This window comes from Bombina bombina, chromosome 6, assembly GCF_027579735.1.
Source record: "Bombina bombina isolate aBomBom1 chromosome 6, aBomBom1.pri, whole genome shotgun sequence".
Taxonomy (NCBI): Eukaryota; Metazoa; Chordata; class Amphibia; order Anura; family Bombinatoridae; genus Bombina; species Bombina bombina.
In genome coordinates, this window is record NC_069504.1 from 129,806,924 (window position 1) to 129,832,568 (window position 25,645).

Genomic DNA, 25,645 nt, shown 5'->3' on the forward strand with positions numbered 1-25,645 from the left:
AGGTCATGAACTCTTACTGTGATCTCATGAGATTTGACTTAACTCTCATGAGATTTCATAGTAAGCTTCCTTTACCTGATTGGTGAAATAATATGAGAGTTCACAATGCTCATCCCTTCAGATGTCCCGGGACAGACACACTAATATGCTGCTTAGAAATCCTTTACAATGGGAGGTGGCTACTGAGGATTTTTTGAGGTAAAATATCTTTCTTTTTAACATAGAGATGTTCAGGTGATATTTTCTAGTCAGCTTTTTACAGCTATGCTGCATCACTTTCAAGTGTTTAAACATTTGGGTATTATGGCCCTTTAATGATATGTTTATGTTTAAAATAATAAAATGAACAATAAAAAATAACTACATTTTAAATGATATACAATACTTAAAATAATATGCATTATACATGTCAGTTCATATTATTTTACATTATATTTAAATGTAGCAACATAGCTCCTATAGTTATAATACAGAGATTTTTTTGTGTGTATACTTTATTAGTCAGTTAGATTGCAGACATTACGTAGGTGTAGGCATTTTGTGGGAGTTAGCCAGGCGTTCCAGGGGAGTATGGAAAGACAATATGTAGGTGTACGCATGGGAGGCACTACAGGGGGTGCAGAGTCTGCAACTGTGGCTGGGCTACCACTGCCTGCACTGATGTCATGTAAGTGTGATGTGATACTTCACTAGTGTCTCTGACTACAAGGGTTAGTGTTTCTAAAATGTGACGTAGGTGTAGCCAGTATAAGGGAGTTAGCTGGGCTTTCCAGAGGGAGTATAGCTAGAGTATGTAATAGATTTAGGCATTCTGTGGGAGTTCCAGGGGGAGTAACCTGTACTTTAGTTGAAATACATCACCCGCAGTGCAATATATTCCAACCTCTGACGTACAGGTTACGAGTTGAGTGTAAGCCATGTTTGTTTTGCCACCTTTTCAGTGATGAGACTTTACAGAGTGAGGCATGTAGTGTAGGTGTAGTTAGAGTTAGGTAACACAGGCATTATTTGAAGTGTTCCGACACAGAAACCGTGTTTGGTTTCAGTGAGTGCACTGTCTGGGTTGTGTAGGAACACTTGAAATACGACCCCCCCCATTGCAGAAAGTGCCGACTAGTGGTGATGTCAGTGATGTTTACAGGGGTTAGTGTTTCTGTTTTACCCATTGGTGTTTATGTGTGTGTGTATGTATGTATGTGACTGTGTGTGTATTTATGCATGTATGTGTGTTTGTGTATGTTTGTGGAACCAGCAAATTACAGACCTTGCTACTACAGCATGGGGGGGGGTGGGGTAAACTGTGTCACTATACAGTAGCACTGTATACAGAACGGGGGGGCTGGACCATGTCACAGACTACTGTGGTCACTTTATAAAGTATTCAGGTGGGTAGGGTCAGGCCAGCCATCTCACTAGCAGATTACAGACTGTGTCACTAACTCACTATATAAGCCATGTTTGTCTTGCCACCTTTTAAGTGAGGATACTTGACAGTGTGAGGCATGTAGTGTAGGTGTAGTTAGAGTTAGGTAACACAGGCATTATTTGAAGTGTTCTGACACAGAAACGGTGTTTGGTTTCAGTGAGTGCACTGTCTGGGTTGTGTAGGAACACTTGAAATACGAACCCCCCCCCCCACTGCAGAAAGTGCCGACTAGTGGTGATGTCAGTGATATTTAGCTGACGTATCGCTCCCAATTATATCCTATGGGGACACATTGCAGGTCCGCCTTCTTTTTAAAAAAATATTGACAGACAGACGGAATACGAGGCCGACAAAGCCAGAAAGGTAGTTTCTCATCAGTCTGTCGATGCTTTGAATATCAGGGCCATAGTCTTTTTAAAAATGTTAGTAACTGAAGTAATATGATAGGATGTATTCTTAAAGGGACACTAAAGTCAAAATGTGCACAATCTTTCTATAATCACACTTTATAAGACACCAGGTCCTTCTAAACATATACAAAATGTCACAGTATATACTGTATGTATATACATCTTGTGATTACCTGATGGCTGTTACATGAACGTAAAAAGAAAGACTCTTAGCTAAACATGTATATTTTAGAAGGCAGAAGGTAAAGAGGTGACATGATAGAAATCTTCAAATAACTGAAGGGACTTAATAGAGTGGAAACAGAAAGCATTTTCCACACAAAAAAAAAAAAAAGAAATATCAAGGCTCACAATATTAAGCAGATTCAAGAGAAATGTGAGGAAGCAGGTTTTTACAGAAAGGGTGGTGGATTCATGGAATGAACTTCCAATAGAGGTGGTAAACACAGAAACTGTAAAATAATTGAAAGGTTCCTGGAACATGCATAAAGCTATCCTAAGAAAACTGTAAAATGTAATATGAGTAGACTTGACGGGCCTTTTCTTATTCTTACCTACGGTCAAATTCTATGTTTCTGTGATACATTAGGAAGGAAAATAGAACAAACTTTGAAATTTGTCAGAAAATAAAAATCTACTACTCATTTGAAATTCAGGCGATTACATTATCTTTTTATTATGCATATGTTGATTATGCATTTCTACAGTATCCTTTATAATGAAATAGCCTATCATGTGTAAATAAAATACTGCATGGTCTCTGATTTCTTCATGTAATATAACCTGGTGATTGAATCTGCAAATCAAGGGTAGAAAATATTTTTGCTCCACAGAGTTCTGAAAATGTGTGGGAGTGGATGGCTGCCAATCACATTCAGATTTTTTTTACCATTTATCAGGAGGGATTTGGATTACAATAGGTTAATCTCACACATGTAAATGAAGATTTCCTTTACTCACTGCACACATTAGTCAATTAAAAACAACTGTAATTTAGATTTTGGGTAAATTCCTGTTTTGATGATTATAACAGCGACCTAACAGACGAACACATAATTTCTGGAAAATCTTAAATGAAAATGTTTTTATAGGTGTGTGCTATTAGCAGCCATATATATTTTAGATTTCTAGTCATTTGAAAAATATGTTTCCCATCAGAGGTGTAACTAGAAACCACAGGGCCCAGGTGCAAGAATCTAAGCAACGTCAGTCCCGCACTCGAAATTTTTTTTTTTTCATGCGATTCCCATAGCGCTGCCATTCCGAGTTTTGCGGTGAGGCTAAAAAGCTTGCGTTACACCCTATAACGACAAGTTCTGAATTTTACAAAACTGTTACATAAAACTCAAAACTAAAGTGTTACAAAGTACACTAACACCCATAAACTACCTATTAACTTCTAAACCGAGGATCCCTGCATCGCAAAACACTATATTAAAGTTATTAAACCCTAATCTGCCGCTCCCAACATCGCTGCCACTATTAAAATGTATTACCCCCTATGCCGCCGCTCCCCAACATCATTGCCACTATACTAAAGTTATTAACCCCTATTCCTCCGCACCCCAACATCGCCCACACTATAATAAAGATAACCCATATTCCGCCGCTTCCCGACATTGCTGCCACTAAATAAAGTTATTAACCCCTAAACTTCTGGCCTCCCACATCACTACCACTAAAGAAACCTATTAACCCCTAAACCACCAGCCCCCCCACATCGCAACAACCTAAATTAAGCTATTAACCCCTAAACCTAACCTTAACACCCCCTAACTTTAACATAATTAAAATAGAGCTAAATTAAAGTTACAATTATTAACTAAATACCTACATACGGGTGAAATAAAACCTAAGCTAGCTACAATATAACTAATAGTTATATTGTAGCTAGCTTAGATTTTAATTTTATTTCACAGGTAAGTTTGTATTTATTTTAACTAGGTAGACTAGTTAGTAAATAGTTATTAACTATTTACTAACTACCTAGTTAAAATAAATACGAACTTACCTGTGAAATAAAACCTAAGCTGCCTTACACTAAAACCTAACATTGCAAAAATGAAAAGCCCTACCAAAACAAAAAATAAAAAACACTAAAATAAAAAAAATAAAAAACCTACCATTAGAAAAAATAAGAAACAAATTTATCCAAAACAATAAAAATGATTCCTATTCTAATAATAAAAAAACACCCCAAAATAAAAAACCCTAATCCTATATTATAAAAGACAAGAGTTTGTCTGAAGCCGTCATGCGCAGTTCAGACAAACTCTTGCAGCTGATCGCACGCGCAGGGGGTGAAAGAACGCAGCGCGAGGACCCGGCAGCAGAGATGATCGCACGCGCAGGGGGTGAAAGAACGCAGCGCGAGGACCTGGCAGCAGAGATGATCGCACGCGCAGGGGGTGAAAGAACGCAGCCCGGCAAGGAGAGAGAGAGAGAGAGAGAGAGAGAGAGAGAATGAATGAATATATCACACAACATCACACAACACGGCCCGTGTCAACGGGCTTTAGGACTAGTCTATAATAAACTACCAAGGGCCCTTAAAAGGACCTGTTGCAGGCCCTTAAAGGGGCCTTTTGTAGGGCATTGCCCTAAAGAAATCAGCTCTTTTTCTAAACAAAAATACAAAGACCCACTAATATTACAACCCCCCCAACCCACAAAAAAAAAAAAACTATATAAAAAAACCTAATCTACCCATTGCCCTGAAAAGGGCATTTATATGGGCATTGCCCTTAAAAGGGCATTCAGCTCTTTTACTTGCCCTTAAAAGGGCATTCAGCTCTTTTAAGTGTCCATTACCCTTATCTAAAAAAAAAACACAACTTCCTTGTCAGAATCTGCTCCGTCTGAGTGCGCATGTTGCTGATTGAAATTATCGCATTCCACACATTCCTATTTAACATATTTTGTGTGATTACATCATACAGAGCATGCTCAGTCAGAGGGAGCAAATTCTGACAAAGGAGCAGAATCTGATAGAATACCAGCTCGTAAGCTTACATTACTGCTTTTTCAAATAAAGATACCAAGTGAAGGAAGACAAATTTATAATAGGAGTAAATTGAAAAGTTGCTTAAAATTGCATGCTCTATCTGAATCATGAAAGAAAAAAATTTGGGTTCAGTGTCCCTTTAAACCCATAACTTCATTCATAAACTCGTATTAAAAGCAAATCTTGCAAAGCTGCTGATAATGGGAAAAAATATAAAATCATTGGAACACATTAAATGTGACTAAATAATGTACAGCAATTCTTGGAAAGTAACTTTACTGTTAATGAAGATTCTAAAATGCTGCTCTATTAGCAATGAAGCTAAGGTCTTTCTCAAGGTATTTTTATGTATTTTGTCTACCTTTTATAATACTCTGTACATTTTCCAAATCAGGCTGCTGATGCTGTGCAAGTCGTTGCTATTTACTAGGATGAATTGTTTTTCGGAGTCACAGATTTTAGACTTAAACCATCAATGAGCAATCTGAAATAGATAAGCTTGTGACAGAGCTAAGGCACAAAGCATGCATCTGGGAATTTAAAGGGCATGACTGTATGTGACAAGATGGTTTTTAGGGTAACTGATGACTCTGCGGCTCAGAGTAAAATTCCTGATCTTGCATTAGCCGAAGCAATAGACCTAAGCAGAGACAAATAGGTGAGCAAGCATGAGCAATATCCTCAGAGACCACAGACATATATTCATATGTGCAATGGGACACATGTCAAAAACACCCAAGAGCTCTGATTGCAAACCTAAAGAGATGCATGCTTGATAGTTTTTCTAGAGGAAAGATATATGGAAATTATAAAATCCCACAACATGCCAAGAAATATCCCTAGAGAAACCTACTTAGCACAAATGCACAATTACATGAGCTGCAACCGTGTGGAAATTTTTTAACATGCTTTTTGTGAAAAGAATACAAATCCTACAAATTCCCTAGCTTAATAAAACTGTATATGAGCTCAAATTCAGCAGTCTTCAAGCATTGTTAAGCTAAATTATTTTATACTGGCTTCTTCATACATCAGTTTGCACAAATACAAGAAATGTCCTCTATGTGTCCTTCAGTTTGAAATGTATTTAATACGCGTAGGTTTAAAGTGGGCCACTGATTGTTGTAAGCTTAACAGTGGTCTAAATTCTATAAAACCTGTTCATGAAACTAATATCTTGCTTTAAAAAAAATGCTGCAGCATCACAGTTGGAAAATTGAAGAATTTCTACCTAATCATCATCAGTGAGTAACAAGGTAAGCTCCATTGAAATAAATGGGGCTGCTTCTATCTTTTATCAGTTATCATGCTGCCATACAGCAGACTCCCACTGTCTAGGATACTGGAATCACAAAACAAGCAAACGAAAATGAAAAATAAGAAGAAAGTCTATAAATCAGACAAACAAATACAATATATATAAACAGATATACAGATATACAGTATATACATATATTGGTGAAATATTAAACCTATATAATAATGGTGAATCAAAGAATGAAATGTGTCACAAAAAACAAAAAAGTCTCAAGTATGAAGATCAAAGGATGATCACAATCAACTGTCTTTCTTTCGCCCAGGCAGCTCCGTGAACAAGGTCACGGTCCCACCTTCTGATTAAATCAGACCACTCTAACATTTACACAAAAGGAAAATTGAAAAAGTTCAATAAACTAAAAATTAAGCCTTGTCAACTTTGATATAGTGAGACACAACTGTGAGATTAGACATTTCACACAGGCAGTCGTCTTTTAAATCCTGCATGCGGAGTTATGCTTCAGGTACACACTCCAGACCAAGGGGGAGATTTATCAAGCAGCGCCCGAGGTTTCAGGTCCGCCTGAAAGCTTAGTGAAGAAGCAGCAGTCGTAAGACCACTGCGCCTTAACTTGTCCGCCACCTTTTAGGTGATACTCCCTGCTACAGCGAATCATGTCCGCCCGGTCTTTAATAAATTGATCCCAATGCCTCAAGAATGTCCCAGAATGACAACTGTCACCCCATTTTCAACATTAACATATGAAAAGTGAATATTTAACAATTACAAACATTTAAAGATCCCATTTTGAAAACACGCTTTCAAAGTGTTGCAATTGTATTTGTGTCGACCTCCATTTATAACATAAAACATAAAAAACAAACAAAAAAAAAAAACGTATGTTAAGGCCAGAATTTAAGTTCCCAATCAACTATTAAAAAGCATAACCATTCTGGCGGAGCTAACCGTCTAACTAGAGAGACGCATACTGAGGGAGCTCTCTCTCACTAACCATACTTTTGCCCATATAAAGTGCATGTTTCACTGAATATAGCCTAAACTATACCTCTCCAGGACACCTACTGATAGAAGGTACACCTGAGACAAGGGAAGATTGCGCTACTCTAACACTAAGTAGCAGGAATAACAAGCGGGCATACTTCAGACCTGGTTCAGGAGCGGCAGCGCTGCCTTGCAGGAGTTGGAGGTAAAGGTTCACTGAGCTCAGTCTGCTACATTACTCTGGTCTCAACTTTACCCAACTCCGGTCTTAATCTTGCCCATCTTCCTGCACACACACCACTACTGCCCAGAGGGTCGGGGCTCTGCTCCGGAGCAGCAACTCAGCACCGCACATCAGACTTACTTAAGGGCAGTAACAAAGGGATACTCATCTTGCAGAGTAACTTTTCCCTGAGACCTATCTTCTCTTCTGGGGAGCAGATCGATTTGGGGATCTGGTGCAGAGGTCCCTCAGTGAGAGGGAGATGAGGACTTAACACTGTGCCATTCATTTTGGCGCGAACCTTCACCATTTTGCGGCCTAGTCTGGTGATATACTGCTGGGCCCAAGGAGAATCACATTAGCGACGACTATCAACTGTCAGCCTAAGAGGAGGGTGAGAAACAATAACGCTGTTCTACTGTATTATTTTCCCTCACTAACGTAGACTTTATTACACCAGAATAAAATTGAGCAACATTAGTAGTTACACAGCCTTCCACTGCAAAGATAACACACCGGTCCCTGCACTATTTGCCTAGGCACCCTGTCACTGTTCTGGGACACTTGTTTCACTAAGCCAACTTTGTTTTGCCTATATTTTTTAATTTAAGACTGCAGGATTAAGCTTGTTACTGTCACATTTTGGCTAAAAGCACATTTTTGTCAAGCTGGATGGGTAGGGGAATTACAGTATCCATTTAAAGGCTCCTACTCTGAGTTAATACTATGTGGTCTTGCTCCTCTCCTATAATATGTGAAAATTAAGGTTCCTGCCTGAACCTTTACAAGTTATCTTCAGACATATGAGATAAAAGTCTGCTCTTATAGGACCCCAACTTAAAGCACAGAATTTCTGCAATTGTAGTGTTCATCTATAGACTTTATTATTTACAGTCAATTATATCACCAATCGCTGTGACGCTGGTAACTATATCTTCTGGGTATTTGGCAAGCAAGCACTTAATTGTAAAACTCTTCAGATATCAGAAGAACCCCACTTATACAGTGGAAGTCTTTTTGTCACCGCTGCATGGGTCTCACTGAAGTTACATCAGAGAACTTATCGCTATTTATTTACTACTGCATTAGCAACTGCATTATCCAGCAAGACAGCAAACAAGCACCCGCTTACTACACTGTGCAGTGCTTAGCAATATAGCACAAATACTCTGACACGGTCAAAGATCACTTGTGGTGCACCCTTCTCCTCCCTTTCCCGCTGTCCTTTGTGGGAGCGGGTCATACCCACTGTGCCTTTCCTGTGATCGCCCTGTGAGGGTAGCCTCCCCGAGAAGTGGTGCATAGGCAAATCCATAATATATATTCACAGTAATAAGTCTCCTCTTTTTCTTCTCTGTGTGGACCCCCACCCTAGAATGAGAGGCTAAAGTATCACATTGGAGATAGGACCTCGCCCCAATTCATTTATACTATAAGAAGCGTGATTGTATAGATTTTTCGTGACACATAGAGGACGACTTGAGAGTTGGTAGCAGGGGAAGATGTCTCACTCAAATAGGAAAAAAAATAACAACAAACATAATGAAGACCCTAAAAGGACTGTTGCTGATCACTTTCATAGTAAATTCTTGATAGAGAGAGATTTGTCAGACAAGGATTCCAGAGACTCTCCATCTGAGCAAAGAGAAGAGGGAACACACCCTTTGGGTAAGAACGTTGCCTGTAGCTCTGAAGATACCTCTCTCAGGGCCCTCATTAACTCCCTCTCTGCTAAAATGGACTCACATCATTCTTCTCTGAAGCAGGAGATTAGAACCTCGGTTGCGGATCTTAAAAGAGAAATCTCCACACTAGGAGAGAGAACCGATAATCTGGAAAACAAGCACGAAGACCTACTAACAGATCACTCTAACCTCCTCTCATATTCCCAAACACTTGCAGAGTTGATTTCAGACCTTGAGATGAAACTAGCTGACCTTGAAGATAGGTCTAGGCGCAACAATGTGAGACTCAGGGGAATACCTGAAAGTATAGCTGCTGCTGACCTCCCTACATACCTCTCAGATCTATTTGGGATCCTACTAAGCAATCCTCAAGATCCTGAGGCTAAAATAGACAGAGCACACAGAGCAATTAGGCCCAGGAATTTCAACCAAGCTCAGCCAAGGGATGTTATCATCAGGCTCCACTATTTCACCTATAAGGAGAAACTACTGAAGGCGGCCTTCCCTAATAAAAACTTACCAGATCCCTATAAAGAGATAATATTCTTCCCAGACTTGTCAACCCATACATTAGCTAAGAGAAGATCTTTCTAACCTATAACCCAGTGTCTACGCAAGCATTCAATTAAATACAGGTGGGGGTTTCCAGTGAAACTTTTCTTCCAGCATGAGGACTTATCCTACACCATAATCAACTTACAACAAGGAATGGAGTTGCTAAGTAAGCTGAAATTGCTTCAAAACACTTCTGCTGAGCCTTCTGTTCAGCGGGATACAGTACCTTTCCAACGAGAGACCACCACTCAAGCATCTTCGCGCTTAAACTCTACTTCTCTAAGAGTAGCCGCCTCCAACAGGACCTTTGAATAACCAATTTTGCAATGGTGCACCAAGATATCCCGTGCAATACTGATACACACCCGCAACCTTGGTATCCGGACAGTCAACCAACTGCTTCATGTATCCTTTTTTGTACTGTGTGCTTCACTTTTTAGGTTGTCTTCTTTCTCCCCTACAGGTTGAACATTAACTAGTGGACTATATAACCCCTATGCAATAACTCCTCACTAGTATGTAATATTTGATTTACTTGAGCAAATGGTATATACGTTAATGTTATATTTTGATAAATACAGCTTAACCCTAATTTTATACTAACTCATTTTTATATCATCTGTATATGAACCTGACATGTATATTACTATAATACTTACTATCTGAATTTAGTAATGTGTGTCTGCTATTGCATATATCTGGTTGATCTAATCTAATTTAGAGAACAGAGAGTAAACTATATTACTCACAAAGCTTAATTGTAAACTCCACTTTAACTATTTATGGTTTCTACACCCTGTAGATTTAACCAAATTATGATCAATAGATGTGTGACCCACAACTTTAGTTAACCTGCAAAGGTTGACAATAAACATACGCCTAGATTTAGAGTTCTGCGGCCAAAGGGGTGCGTTAGCTACGCGTGCTTTTTTCTGGCCGCACCTTTTAAATACCGCTGGTATTTAGAGTTCACAGAATGGCTGGGTTTTCAGTGCGTTAGGCTCCAAAAAGGGAGCGTAGAGCATAATTTAACGCCACTGCAACTCTCGATACCAGCGGTGCTTACGGACGCGGCCAGCTTCAAAAACGTGCTTGTGCACGATTCCCCCATAGAAAACAATGGGGCTGTTTGAGCTGAAAAAAAACCTAACACCTGCAAAAAAGCCGTGTTCAGCTCCTAACGCAGCCCCATTGTTTTCTATGGAGAAACACTTCCTACGTCTGCCCCTAACACCCTAACATGTACCGCGAGTCTACACACCCCTAGCCTTACACTTATTAACCTCTAATCTGCCGCCCCCGCTATCGCTGACACCTGCATATTTTTTTTTAACCCCTAATCTGCCGCTCCGTAAACCGCCGCTACTTACATTATCCCTATGTACCCCTAATCTGCTGCCCCTAACACCGCCGACCCCTATATTATATTAATTAACCCCTAATCTGCCCCCCACAACGTCGCCGCCAGCTACCTACAATAATTAACCCCTAATCTGCCGACCGCAAAGCGCCGCCACCTACGTTATCCTTATGTACCCCTAATCTGCTGCCCCCGCTATCGCTGACACCTGCATATTTTTTTAACCCCTAATCTGCCGCTCTGTAAACCGCCGCTACTTACATTATCCCTATGTACCCCTAATCTGCTGCCCCTAACACCGCCGACCCCTATATTATATTTATTAACCCCTAATCTGCCCCCCTCAACGTCACCTCCACCTGCCTACACTTATTAACGAACAACATAACCACTTTGATGGAAAGGATTGCAAGCTGCACTGTAGATGGATGATTAAAACAACAATTTATTAGTTACAATTTAAAAATGTAAGCACACATCATAGTAATTACACCCAAGCACTTCAGTGATGAAGTGCTTTTTGTAGCAGGAAACGCGTCGGAGAGCAGCCTCTCCTGTGTGCTTGGGTGTAATTACTATGATGTGTGCTTACATTTTTAAATTGTAACTAATAAATTGTTGTTTTAATCATCCATCTACAGTGCAGCTTGCAATCCTTTCCATCAAAGTGGTTATGTTGTTCGTTATTTCAGCGTTGGGAAATCGCTGTACTGAAAGGATTGTGCATTCAGCCTAGTCTCTGAGGTGATAGTGCAAGTGTAAGTGTTGCTGGCAACGTGCAGTCAATCGAGCTGAACACCAGGTGCGTACAGCGTTCCAAACACAAGGAGAGTAACAGAGCTTGCTAGCATCACGCTTCCCCTCCCTGCAGTGAGTAGGACCGACAGGACGAATAGTCTGAAGTTACAAGGTACTGTCCGGTGTGGGGGTAAATTGCCTGAACTTTGTGAAGAGCGTGTTTGTGCTTTGTGAAAAAAAGAAAAGGAATTTTTTGCCATAGACTGTACTTGTGATTTAATATAACAGTGAATTTATACCTGCTGGTTTACATGCTCTATATGTTCACTTACACCTTGAAGTTTTTCTACTGAAACGTCACTTACATAGTGTATACCAGGTTGTGATACGAATCAAGAGTTGAAAGTGAAGTTATCTATTTTTCTATGCACACAGCATATATATATTACTCAGAATCACTGCCCGCTTGCACACAAATATCACTCAGAGTGAACCTAGTGATTAATACCGTTTTGCCGATAATGGTGTATTGTGGAATTTTTGTATGAATGTTGATGCTACACTTATTAACCAATAATCTGCCGAGCGGACCGCACCACTACTATAATAAAGTTATTAACTCCTAATGCGCCTCACTCCCGCCTCAATAACCCTATAATAAATAGTATTAACCCCTAATCTGCCCTCCCTAACATCGCCGACACCTAACTTCAATTATTGACCCCTAATCTGCCGACCAAATCTCGCCGCTACTGTAATAAATGGATTAACCCCTAAAGCTAAGTCTAACCCTAACACTAACACCCCCCTAAATTAAATATAATTTAAATCTAACGAAATAAATTAACTCTTATTAAATAAATTATTCCTATTTAAAGCTAAATACTTACCTGTAAAATAAACCCTATATATATAATTATATTATAGCTATTTTAGGATTTATATTTATTTTACAGGTAACTTTGTATTTATTTTAACCAGGTACAATAGCTATTAAATAGTTAAGAACTATTTAATAGCTAAAATAGTTAAAATAATTACAAAATTACCTGTAAAATAAATCCTAACCTATGTTACAATTAAACCTAACACTACACGATCAATACATTAATTAAATAAAATACCTACAATTATCTACAATTAAACCTAACACTACACTATCAATAAATTAATTAAATACAATATCTACAAATAAATACAATGAAATAAAATAACTAAAGTACAAAAAATAAAAAAGAACTAAGTTACAAAAATAAAAAAATATTTACAAACATTAGAAAAATATTACAACAATTTTAAACTAATTACACCTACTCTAAGCCCCCTAATAAAATAACAAAGCCCCCCAAAATATAAAAATGCCCTACCCTATTCTATCTTCACCATACCAGGTTCACCGATCCGTCCTCGGAAGTCTTGATCCAAGCCTCGGAAGTGTTGATCCAAGCCCAAGCGGGGGGCTGAAGAGTGACGTCCATCCTCGGGCTGAAGTCTGGATCCAAGCGGCGACTGAAGAACTCCATCATCGGGCTGAAGTCGGAAGTCCATCATCGGGATGAAGTCTTCTATCAAGCCGCATCTTCAATCTTCTTTCTTCTGGAGCGGAGCGGAGCGGAGCCATCTTCTTTCTTTAAGTTCTGTAATGTTCCTTTATGAAGTAACAAAATATTAAAATTGACTCAGCAGAGAGCAGATGTGCAGAATTATATAACATTATTTTTAATGTTTACTGACACTTTAAGAAACAATGACAATCCTTTAGAAAAATGTATCAAATGATTTTCTACAGAAAATCAACATTATAGTCTATGGGAATTTTGGTAGACACGATTTTCTAAGGAGTTATGATTGACCCCTAAGTAAACAAATATGCATTCTCCAGCACTCAGCTAAACACCCAGCACACTCTTATAATGCTAAGCTTTGAACTGTTCAACATTTACCAATATGTTTAAGCATTACTGGATTGTCTTAGAAGCAAAGAAATATTATACTAAAAATAGTATTAACCATAGGAAAGAGCAGGATATAAACAGGTTGAAATGTTATTGTCTGAATAATTATGAAATAAAAGCTGTTTAAATTTAAACTATCACATCAGTTGTGCACTTCTTAACTACATTGCTCATTATTAACAAGAAGTATCAATCAACCAATTAGCATTAGCAGGAGGTGCCTATTAGCTAGTAGAGATGTGCATTCATTTTTAGATGAATGCACATTCGTCATGAAAATCAAATTTTCATTTTCTTTTAACAAAATGAAAATCCAAATCAATGCACCAACGAAAATAAAAAAAAACAAAAAAAAATTGTCAAAAACTGTCAGTATTAATTTGTTTCCTTTATTATTATTTTTAAGCGGTTATTACTTACCTTACCTCTGGAGAGCACATTAAAGGGACATGAAACCCAATTTTTCTCTTTCATTATTCAGATAGAGAATACAATTTTAAACATCTTTCCAATTTATTTATATTATCTACATTGTTTTGTTCTCTTGGTATCCTTTGGTAGGCTAATTAGTTGTTGATTGCTGGCTGCGCATATATGACTTATGTTATTGGCTCACCCATGTGCATAGCTATTTTTTCAAAAAAGGATACCAGGAGAATGAAGCAAATCAGATAATAGAAGTAAATTGGAAAGTTATTTAAAATTGTGTTCTCAATCTAAGTCATAAAATAATAAATTTTGGTTGCATGTCCCTTTAAGGAAAGTATTATAGGTACAGGAGAACTTTTCAAAACGAATGTAAATGTTTAACAAAAATTTAAATTTTGTTTTGTTTTAAACTAAACGAAAACTAAATAGTGCAGCCAATGAATGTTCGGGGAAGCGCTTTACCTCAATATTCGGAACGAAAATTACATCTGAAACAAAATATTCTTCCCTGCACATGTCTATTAGCTAGTATAAGCATTAGTCAGAAATGTATGAGCCAATGAGCATCGGAAGCAGGTATCAATCAACCAATTAGCATTATAAGGAGGTGCCTATCAGCTAGTAAAGTAATAACCCTGAAGGAATTATTTGAAGAAAGGGTTATGTGACCCCACTAGGAAGCAGGGAATGGGGTGCGACAGAGGACAAGGGGATGGGCTAAGAAAGGGGGTTTATAAACCCACAACAGGAAGTAGCAGCATTCAGTTTAACCGGAGCAGCATGGTGGGAGAATTTCCCGCCCCCCCTCCCTAAGGTTCTTGGTTAATCAAGGTGTCGCAGCTGTGGCGGGGTGCTTGCTCTGGTTGGTAGAGGCTTATGCCTGTAATGATGTGAATTGTACTTCCTGTTTGAGAAGCAAGGGTTTGGTTTAATGGTGGTAGCCCCTCCCCTGAGTTGGGCGGGGCTTGTGGAATCAATAGAGGGGGCAAGCACTGTGATTGGTTAAGAAGTTAATGTTATTTATGTTTATTTGTTATGTTAATAAAGGAGCTGCAGCATTTTCAATCCCATATCAAGTGTGGAGTGTGTTTTGGGGGTGGGGTTGAAATGACAACTTGACGATGTGGGGTCAAGCATTTCTAGGTAGTGCTTATCTGACAATAATACAAACAAAGGAGTAAGCTGTATAGAAGAACTATATACAGTATAAACAAAGTCTAAAACTCCTATACCCTAAAAAAGAGTCAAAAATATAATATAGAGAAAATTAGAATGTGCAACAATGCGTAAGTACCGTAGAAAAAATGAAAGTGCCAGCAGTGAATCGTAATACAAATATGATTAAATTCAATATGTAAGATCTCAAACGCTAATCCAGAACATGCATCGGATAAAAATTAGACAATTGGATCTTAAAGACTGAATTTAATGATATTTGTATTACGATTTAATTTGGAATTTTTTTGGGCAAATTTGGATATTTCTTTGGATATATCTTTATGTGTATATTTTTAATACAATATAAGTTAATACCTTCTTTTTAATTGTGAATAAAATAGATTGTGTTGTCTCACTAGACTAAATTTGGGACATATTTTAAAGTATCAAACAAACAATTAGCTTAAACAGGAGGTGCTTGTCAGCTAGTGAATGTTCATTCAGTGTTTAATAAATGGGGGCCATGTATTTATCTGTTCAATAAAGAAAAAAGTCCTAATTTTTTATTACTTTTTGTATAAAAATTTGGTTAGCTTTGGGATTTTGTGATGTGGCAACTAAACTTTACAGCTCATGTTAAAAAATGACCACTTTTCAGCAGTGGGTTTCACAGCAGCAATGTGATTCAGTAAAATATCCTGCAGATGCTCCTGTCTGTTTAGCATCTCCCATGTCTTGTCTCACATATATCACAAAAAAACAATTTAGAAATAAATCTTTTTTTATCAGTGTGGTATCTGGAAGCAAAATGTTAATAAAATGAAAAAAATAATAATAATGATATAGTTGTATTCCTTTTAATAATCATAATTTTTACACATGGTACAAAAAACTGCAGCTGTGCTACAATTTGTTTTTTAATTATATTGCCATTCTATTAAATCTATCAAGACTCCATGAAGACTGGTTCACTTGTTACTAAGGTAAAGAAATTAATAATAAAAAAATACATGGAGTGTCAATTAAAAGAACACATTGGATTTCAGCTATCTTGGGATTGTACTGATTTTACTCCCCCCAAACTCATTTTGGAGACCAATTTAGGATTGTAGTTGTAGCTGATTTTCTCTGCATCCACCTTTAAGATGATCACTTCTCACATTAACCTTTCAGAACAATGTGTTCTGACATTTGGACAATTATGCTGCAGCACGCACAATGGGGATCTTTTATTCTCCTGTCTGTTCAAGGAGATAGAACAATTACATGGGGAACATCCCACTTGCTCAGTATAATCGAGAAAGAAAGCGATGAACAAAATTTAGTAAAAGAATATATTTATTGCAATAAAACATTCACAAACAAAATGTATACAGGAACTGTAGAATGACGCAAGAATGCCTGCATTCTGTGACATATATAGGAATATAAAATGTTATCCATTATATATTATATAAATATTTCACATTCAAGTGTTCTTCACATTACAGAATATGTTCTATTTATTCATAAATATTTAAATATTTCTACATATGGCTGATTTATTTTGGTACAGTATAAAATACACACATATATATATATATATATATATATATACACACATATATGTATATATGCTAAATTTAGGATATAATACACAAATGATTATTGTGCTATTATACATAGCCTTTTGGTTCTCATTCTTTATATGCATACAAAAAATGTTTTTTTTATCAAATTATTGACAATTATTTACAACTTTTAAAACATTATAATTTAACGAAATCTATAGTTTCCTATTCTAATTTGATTGTTATTACCCAAAATAAAATCTAATCTATATTCATCAATTTTATCTGGGTAATCCTGCAAAGCCGACACACTGTTGACACGATCTACGCTGAAATACTAAACAATGAATCAAGTGATTCATTGTTTAGTATGTATCTCAGCGTAGTTTATCACATTTATCCTTGTCGGCTACGAGCGCGCATCCTTACGTAAATGACGGGTCTGTCTGTTGAAGAGTAAAGCCCGCAATAACCCGGAAGACAGCGAGGGGGCGGAGGAAGACAGTAGATTAATGCGATCAGTAAAAGTTTAAATATTACAAAAGACGTTGCATTTACAAAAAAAAGTTAGCGACTCTACTATTTAATATGAATTCTAAATGTAGCTCCATTCTCTAGAAGCAAAATTTACTTTCACTTTAAGGTCCTTTACAATGGGGTGTGAATACTTAGGACATTTTGGAGGTAAAAATATATCTATTTTTTAAAAAAAGATGTTCAGGTGATATTTTCTAGTCAGCTTTTTACTGCTATGCTGCAATCACTTCAAGTGTTTTCAACATTTGGGTATCAAGGCCGCTTTATAGGGGTTATTCAGCCAAAATTGGAATCCACATTTCGAGTTTTGAATAAAATACATTTTTGTAATATACATGAATTTGCAAACAAGCTTCTAATAAAAGTTATAGCTGTTTCAAAAGTGTATTTAAGTATGCACCCGTGCACCAGCATTTATACACAGCACTTGCTCAGAGAGCCTAAGGTGCTTGTACCATCTGGTAATGACTCAGTTTGATTAATGACTGACATGTTACAAGGCCCACTGGCACTCTGAGCATCTGTAGTATTTTAAATGCAAATGCTTCAAGTGCACGTGCAGAGAAAAATGCTAACACTAAAGCAGTAGAGTATCATTTACTAGAAGCATTTTGCCAATACATGTATATTGCAAAAATGTTGTATTCCAAGATTGAATTCATCTATGTGCATTTAAATTGTAACTGTAATAACCATTACTTTACTTATCTTGTATCCCTTTAAATTATGTTTGCAAACCAATGCATTAGGCACTCAAATGCAGCATTGCTTTTTCCAAATAATTACGTAAAATGCATGCTATGTTTTTTAGAGCTTCTTATATCTTTATTTTATAAGAAACACTTGAGAAGAGCATATGTTGTCTGGATGGAGTGGCTTAAAGCACAATTAGAAATAAGAATCCTCCCCCCCCCCCCCCCCAAAATATTCACCTCCTTAGAACACTCCTTAGATACACAATTCTGTGTGTGTGCTCGCTCATTTAACCCACTCCTTAGATACAAAATTCTGGTGTGTGCTCGCTCATTTAACCACTCCTTAGATACAAAATTCTGTGTGTGTGCATGCTCATTTAACCACTTCTTAGAATACACAATTCTGTGTGTGTGCTTGCTTATTTACCACTCCTTAGATACACAATTCTGTGTGTGTGCTCGCTCATTTAACCACTCCTTAGATACACAATTCTGTGTGTGTGCTTGCTCATTTAACCACTCCTTAGATACACAATTCTGTGTGTGCTTGCTCATTTAAACCACTTCCTTAGATACGCAATTCTGTGTGTGTCCCGCTCATTTTAACCACTTCTTAGACTACACAATTCTCTGTGTGTGCTTGCTCATTTAACCACTCCTTAGATACGCAATTCTGTGCGTGTGCTTGCTCATTTAACCACTCCTTAGATACGCAATTCTGTGTGTGTGCTTGCTCATTAAACCACTTCTTAGACTACACAATTCTGTGTGTGTGCTTGCTCATTTAACCACTCCTTAGATACACAATTCTGTGTGTGCTTGCTCATTTAACCACTCCTTAGATACACAATTCTGTGTGTGTGTGCATGCTCATTTAACCCACTCCTGTAGATACACAATTCTGTGTGTGTACATGCTCATTTTTACCACTCCTTAGATACACAATTCTGTGTGTGTGCTTGCTCATTTAACTACTCCTTAGATACACAATTCTGTGTGTGTGCATGCTCATTTAACCACTCCTTAGATACACAATCTGTTGTGTGCTTGCTCATTTAACCACTCCTTAGATACACAATTCTGTGTGTGTGTGCATGCTTATTTAACCACTCCTTAGATACACAATTCTGTGTGTGTGTGCATGCTCATTTAACCACTCCTTAGATACACAATTCTGTATGTGTGCTTGCTCATTTAACCACTCCTTAGAAACACAATTCTGTGTGTGTGTGCATGCTCATTTAACCACTCTTTAGATACACAATTCTGTGTGTGTGCATGCTCATTTAACCACTCCTTAGATACACAATTCTGTGTGTGTGCTTGCTCATTTAACCACTTCTTAGACTACACAATTCTGTGTGTGTGCTTGCTCATTTAACCACTCCTTAGATACGCAATTATGTGTGTGTGCTCGCTCATTTAACCACTTCTTAGACTATACAATTCTGTGTGTTTGCTTGCTCATTTAACCACTCCTTAGATACACAATTCTGTGTGTGTGCTCGCTCATTTAACCACTCCTTAGATACACAATTCTGTGTGTGTGCTTGCTCATTTAACCACTCCTTAGACTACACAATTCTGTGTGTGTGTGCATGCTCATTTAACCACTCCTTAGATACACAATTCTGTGTGTGTGCATGCTCCTTTAACCACTCCTTAGATACACAATTCTGTGTGTGTGCTTGCTCATTTAGCCACTCCTTAGATACACAATTCTGTGTGTGTGTGTGCATGCTCATTTAACCACTCCTTAGATACACAATTCTTTGTGTGTGTGCATGCTCATTTAACCACTCCTTAGATACACAATTCTATGTGTGGTGCTTGGCTCATTTAACCACTCCTAGAATACACAAGTTATGTGTGTGTGTGCATGCTCAGTTAACCACTCCTTAGATACACAATTATGTGTGTGTGCATGCTCATTTAAGCCACTCCGTAGATACAACAATTCTGGTGTGGTGTGTGCATGCTCATTTAGACCACTCCTTAGATACACAATTATGTGTGTGTGTGTGTGCATGCTCATTTAACCACTCCTAAGAAACACAATTCTGTGTTTGTGTGCATGCTCATTTAACCACTCCTTAGATACACAATTCTGTGTGTGTGCATGCTCATTTAACCACTCCTTAGATACACAATTCTGTGTGTGCATGTTTATTTAACCACTCCTTAGACAACACAATTCTGTATGTGTGCATGTTTATTTAACCACTCCTTAGATACGGCAATTCTGTGTGTGTGCATGCTCATTTAACCACACCTTAGACTACACGATTTCTCGTGGTGTGCATGCTCATTTAACCACACCGTAGGACTAACGACTCATTCGTGTTGTGCTTGCTCATTTAACCACTTCTTAGACTACATAATTCTGTGTGTGTGCTTTTTCATTTAACCACTCCTTAGATACATAATTCTGTGGGGCCTAGTTAACAAGCCGTCAACCTCAAATACGCTGGAATTCCGCAGCGTATTTGTGGCGAGGCTGATTCGCCTTAGTTATCAAAGGCTCGAGACCGGCAAAAGTAGAATTTTGTGACGTAAACTTCGATCCGCCGGACTCAGTCCGACACAGATCGATTCTTACGTCACGTCCAGATGTTCCCGCACACAAGTGCGGCACATTCTCACTACTTTTGCTAGTTATCAAGAAAACTAGCAGGTACGCTCGGCCACTTTTTACGGCCCAGCGTACCTGGTTTTCAAACCGCCACCCCTGGAGGTGGGCGGATCCCATAGGAATCAATGGGAGTCTGACCATAGGCGAAAGTACAAAAGTTCCTGCTGACCAGACATCCCATTGATTCCTATGGGAGCTGTCTACACCTAACACCTCCTAAACATGTACCCCCGAGTCTAAACACCGCTAATCTGACCCCCCCCTACACCGCCGCAACTAATTAAAGTATTACCCCCCTAGTACCGGACCGCGCTCCCCGGAGCCCCACCGGCAAGCTACCTTATACATATTAACCCCTAAACCGCCGCTCCCGGAGGCCCACCGCAACTATAATAAATGTATTAACCCCCTAAACCCGGCCGCTCCCTGAACCCGCCGCAGACCTATATTAAATGTATTAACCCCTATCCTGCCCCCCCTACACCGTCGCCACCTATAATAAATTTATTAAGCCCCTAATCTGCCCCCCATACACCGTCGCCACTATAATAAATTTATTAACCCCTATCCTGCCCCCCGACTACGCCGCCGCCACTGTAAAAAAATTATTAACCCCTAAACCCTAAGTCTAACCCTAACCCTAACGCCCCCCCTAACTGAAATATTAATTAAATAAATCTAAATAAAATTAACTCTATTAACTAAATGAATCCTAGTTAAAACTAAATACTTACCTTTAAAATAAACCCTAATATAGCTACAATATAAATAATTATTATATTCTAGCTATCTTAGGCCTAGATTTAGGAGGTTCGGCGGTAGCCGTCAAAACCAGCGTTAGAGGCTCCTAAACGCTGGTTTTGGCCGCCCGCTGGGTATTTGGAGTCAGTGATTTAAAGGGTCTAACGCTCACTTTACAGCCGCGACTTTTCCATACCGCAGATCCCCCAACGCCATTTGCGTAGCCTATCTTTTCGAATGGGATCGTTTCTAACGCTGGTATTTAGAGTCGTTTTCTGCAGTGAGAGCGTTAGAGCTCTAACGACAAGATTCCAGCCGGCCTGAGAAAAAAGCAGGAGTTAAGACTTTCTGGCTAACGCCGTTCATAAAGCTCTTAACTACTGTACCCTAAAGCTACACCTAACTCCCCATAACTACCTATGTAGCCCCTAAACCGAGTCCCCCCACATCGCCGCCACTCGACTATATGAAAATTTTTAACCCCTAATCTTCCGACCAGCAAATCGCCGGCCACCTACGTTATCCCTATTACCCCCTAATCTTCTGCCCCTAGACATCGCCGACCCCTTTGTTATATTTATTAACCCCTAATCTGCCCCCCACATACCGTCGCCGACACCTACCTACACTTATTAACTCCCTAATCAGCCGAGCGGAGTACCTGAGCGCTACTATAATAAAGTTATTAACCCCTAATCCGCCTCACTAACCCTATCATAAATAGTATTAACCCCTAATCTGCCCTCCCTAACATCGCCGACACCTACCTTCAATTATTAACCCCTAATCTGCCGACCGGAGCTCACCGCTATTCTAATAAATGTATTAACCCCTAAAGCTAAGTCTAACCCTAACACTAACACCCCCCTAAGTTAAATATAATTTAAATCTAACGAAATTAATTAACTCTTATTAAATAAATGATTCCTATTTAAAGCTAAATACTTACCTGTAAAATAAATCCTAATATAGCTACAATATAAATTACATTTATATTATAGCTATTTTAGGATTAATATTTATTTTACAGGTAACTTTGTATTTATTTTAACCAGGTACAATAGCTATTAAATAGTTAAGAACTATTTAATAGTTACCTAGTTAAAATAATTACAAATTTACCTGTAAAATAAATCCTAACCTAAGATATAATTAAACCTAACACTACCCTATCAATAAAATAATTAAATAAACTACCTACAATTACCTACAATTAACCTAACACTACACTATCAATAAATTAATTAAACACAATTGCTACAAATAAATACAATTAAATAAACTATCTAAAGTACAAAAAATAAAAAAGAACTAAGTTACAGAAAATAAAAAAATATTTACAAACATAAGAAAAATATTACAACAATTTTAAACTAATTACACCTACTCTAAGCCCCCTAATAAAATAACAAAGACCCCCAAAATAAAAAATTCCCTACCCTATTCTAAATTTAAAAAGTTACAAGCTCTTTTACCTTACCAGCCCTGAACAGGGCCCTTTGCGGGGCATGCCCCAAGAAGTTCAGCTCTTTTGCCTGTAAAAGAAAACATACAATACCCCCCCCCCAACATTACAACCCACCACCCACATACCCCTAATCTAACCCAAACCCCCCTTAAATAAACCTAACACTAAGCCCCTGATGATCTTCCTACCTTGTCTTCACCATGCCAGGTTCACCGATCCGTCCTGGCTCCAAGATCTTCATCCAACCCAAGCGGGGGTTGGCGATCCATAATCCGGTGCTCCAAAGTCTTCCTCCTATCCGGCAAGAAGAGGACATCCGGACCGGCAAACATCTTCTCCAAGCGGCATCTTCTATGTTCTTCCATCCGATGACGACCGGCTCCATCTTGAAGACCTCCAGCGCGGATCCATCCTCTTCTTCCGACGACTAGACGACGAATGACGGTTCCTTTAAGGGACGTCATCCAAGATGGCGTCCCTCGAATTCCGATTGGCTGATAGGATTCTATCAGCCAATCGGTATTAAGGTAGGAATTTTCTGATTGGCTGATGGATGGCCCCCCGATCAGCCAATACAATGCGAGCTCAATCTGATTGGCTGATTGGATCAGCCAATCGGATTGAACTTGATTCTGATTGGCTGATTCCATCAGCCAATCAGAAAATTCCTACCTTAATTCCGATTGGCTGATAGAATCCTATCAGCCAATCGGAATTCGAGGGACGCCATCTTGGATGACGTCCCTTAAAGGAACCGTCATTCGTCGTCTAGTCGTCGGAAGAAGAGGATGGATCCGCGCTGGAGGTCTTCAAGATGGAGCCGGTCGTCATCGGATGGAAGAACATAGAAGATGCCGCTTGGAGAAGATGTTTGCCGGTCCGGATGTCCTCTTCTTGCCGGATAGGAGGAAGACTTTGGAGCACCGGATTATGGATCGCCAACCCCCGCTTGGGTTGGATGAAGATCTTGGAGCCAGGACGGATCGGTGAACCTGGCATGGTGAAGACAAGGTAGGAAGATCATCAGGGGCTTAGTGTTAGGTTTATTTAAGGGGGGTTTGGGTTAGATTAGGGGTATGTGGGTGGTGGGTTGTAATGTTGGGGGGGGGGTATTGTATGTTTTTTTTTACAGGCAAAAGAGCTGAAATTCTTGGGGCATGCCCCGCAAAGGGCCCTGTTCAGGGCTGGTAAGGTAAAAGAGCTTGTAATTTTTGTATTTTAGAATAGGGTAGGGAATTTTTTATTTTGGGGGTCTTTGTTATTTTATTAGGGGGCTTAGAGTAGGTGTAATTAGTTTAAAATTGTTGTAATATTTTTCTTATGTTTGTAAATATTTTTTTATTTTCTGTAACTTAGTTCTTTTTTATTTTTTGTACTTTAGATAGTTTATTTAATTGTATTTATTTGTAGCAATTGTGTTTAATTAATTTATTGATAGTGTAGTGTTAGGTTAATTGTAGGTAATTGTAGGTAGTTTATTTAATTATTTTATTGATAGGGTAGTGTTAGGTTTAATTATAACTTAGGTTAGGATTTATTTTACAGGTAAATTTGTAATTATTTTAACTAGGTAACTATTAAATAGTTCTTAACTATTTAATAGCTATTGTACCTGGTTAAAATAAATACAAAGTTACCTGTAAAATAAATATTAATCCTAAAATAGCTATAATATAAATGTAATTTATATTGTAGCTATATTAGGATTTATTTTACAGGTAAGTATTTAGCTTTAAATAGGAATCATTTATTTAATAAGAGTTAATTTATTTCGTTAGATAAAAATTATATTTAACTTAGGGGGGTGTTAGTGTTAGGGTTAGACTTAGCTTTAGGGGTTAATACATTTATTAGAATAGCGGTGAGCTCCGGTCGGCAGATTAGGGGTTAATAATTGAAGGTAGGTGTCGGCGATGTTAGGGAGGGCAGATTAGGGGTTAATACTATTTATGATAGGGTTAGTGAGGCGGATTAGGGGTTAATAACTTTATTATAGTAGCGCTCAGGTCCGGTCGGCAGATTAGGGGTTAATAAGTGTAGGTAGGTGTCGGCGACGTTGTGGGGGGCAGATTAGGGGTTAATAAATATAACATAGGGGTCGGCGATGTTAGGGCAGCAGATTAGGGGTACATAGGGATAACGTAGGTGGCGGCGGTTTACGGAGCGGCAGATTAGGGGTTAAAAGTGTAATGCAGGGGTCAGCGATAGCGGGGGCGGCAGATTAGGGGTTAATAAGTGTAAGGCTAGGGGTGTTTAGACTCGGGGTACATGTTAGAGTGTTAGGTGCAGACGTAGGAAGTGTTTCCCCATAGGAAACAATGGGGCTGCGTTAGGAGCTGAACGCTGCTTTTTTGCAGGTGTTAGGTTTTTTTTCAGCTCAAACAGCCCCATTGTTTCCTATGGGAGAATCGTGCACGAGCACGTTTTTGAGGCCGGCCGCGTCCGTAAGCAACTCTGGTATCGAGAGTTGTATTTGCGGTAAAAATGCTCTACGCTCCTTTTTTGGAGCCTAACGCAGCATTTGTTTGAACTCTCGATACCAGAGTTAAATTTATGGTGCGGCCAGAAAAAAACCCGCGGAGCGTTAACAGCCCTTTTACCGCCAAACTCCAAATCTAGCCGTTAGGATTTATTTTTATTTTACAGGTACCTTTCAATTTATTTTAACCATGTACAATAACTATTAAATAGTTATTAACTATTTAACAGCTTACCTAGCTAAAATAAAGAGAAATGTACCTGTGAAATAAATCCTAACCTAAGTTACAATTACACCTAACACTACACTATACTTTAATAAATTATTCCTATTTAAAAAT